The following is a 1,535-nucleotide window of genomic DNA, read 5'->3' on the forward strand; positions in this document are numbered from 1 at the left end:
ATACTGAATCAGACTTGATAGGGTTGCCAAGTCCCTCCTGGCAACCAGTAGGGGATGGGGAGGGACGTCGCAACCGTGTGTCTACATCCCAGCATGACCCGGAAGAGACATCATCATGCAGCGATGCTGGGGCGACGCTCTGGTATTTGGGCAAAAACTCTATGGTAAATTGGTGTCAGCAAGCTGCCAATGTTTTGTTTTCTTCTTTCTGTGTGTGCTTGTTTGCTTTCACTTTCATATGTAGACCTGTTGATGCGCGTAATTGCTTAGCTGCCGAAACGTCTATATCTCTCAAGGCCACAGGTGGTTGCTGCTGCTTGTTAGTTGCTTGGGGGATCTCACGAAACACCGTGAGAAAGAGATAACGTGTGCTGCCTAGAAGCGTTTGCTCCCAGGCCCGATGGCGCGCGGGGGAACTCCCGCAATTGGGCCTCAGTGGTTTGAATGTACTATAACATGCCATGCTCTTTGCTCCCCCCTCATTCCGAACAGTGATCCTGTCTATGCACCTATAGCTTCAAATAAAGTAAAACCTTTCTACAAGTGTGTACTTCGTTGATGCTGTGGGGAAGTCTGACATTTGGGCTTCTTCCATAGAGTTCTTGTCTAAATACCAGAGCATCGTCCTGACATCGCCGATGTTACAAGGTCACTTCCAGGTCACATTGGAAGTGACATAGACACATTGCTGCAATGTCAACTGGACCTTGCTCTTTTTCTGGGTAAGTCCTCTCCGCTGGCTAACTGATTGGTGGTGGGGCGGTGGGCCTGACGGCGGGGGACCCCCGTCTCCACTGGAGAGTCTGGCGACCCTACCATTGGTCCATCAAGATCCATACTATTTATTTAGACTAGCGGCAGCTCTCCAGGGTCTCATGCAGAAGACTTTCACATCACATCACCTTCTACCTGATTCTTTCAACTTGAGATGCCAGGGATTGAACCTGGGACCTTCTGCATACAAAACAGATGCTCAACCACTAAGCCACAGCCCCTCCCCTTTCCTCTCTGCCTACCTGGCAAAAGGTCCCTACCTCCACAACAAGTGGTTACCCAGGAGAGGGTACAACGTCCAGTTTGACCAAATCCACTGTCTGTAGACCACACAGGTGCTGAAATCCTAGACGAAGTCTACAATCCTTAGAACACATTCCTCGGAGCAAGCCCCGTTCAGTAGACTTGAATAGAACTCTGAGCAAGACTTGCTTAGGATGGCACTGTAAATGTAGGATTTCAGCCGTACGTCCAGACCCTATGTGTGTATGCACATACCATCAAGGCCCAACCAACTTTTGTGTGACCCCAGCTAAGACCTTCCAAGGCAAGTGAGAAGCAGAGGGGGTTTGCCATTGAGAGTCTGTAGAGTCTTCCTTGGTGGTCCCCCATCCAAGTACTGAGCCTGCTCAGCTTCCGATATCTGACGAGATTTACAGCTGTTATGCTGTTCTTGGCAGCCTGAGCTGGCTCTTAAGGACGCTAAGTGTTTAACACACAGTCTTCACTCATTTGGAATCAACTTTATTTAACTCTCAAGC

General features: G+C 49.4%; 1 non-coding gene across 1 annotated transcript; it reads right to left on the minus strand.

Annotated features, from left to right (window-relative positions):
* Nucleotides 1-923: 923 nt before the first annotated feature.
* TRNAT-UGU lies at nucleotides 924-995 on the minus strand. The gene has a single exon. It is a non-coding gene; the product is annotated as a tRNA-Thr (tRNA).
* Between the last annotated feature and the right edge of the window lie 540 nt (nucleotides 996-1,535).

Source organism: Gekko japonicus, unplaced genomic scaffold (genome assembly GCF_001447785.1).
Source record: "Gekko japonicus isolate JY-2015 unplaced genomic scaffold, Gekko_japonicus_V1.1 scaffold3719, whole genome shotgun sequence".
In the NCBI taxonomy this organism is placed as follows: domain Eukaryota; kingdom Metazoa; phylum Chordata; class Lepidosauria; order Squamata; family Gekkonidae; genus Gekko; species Gekko japonicus.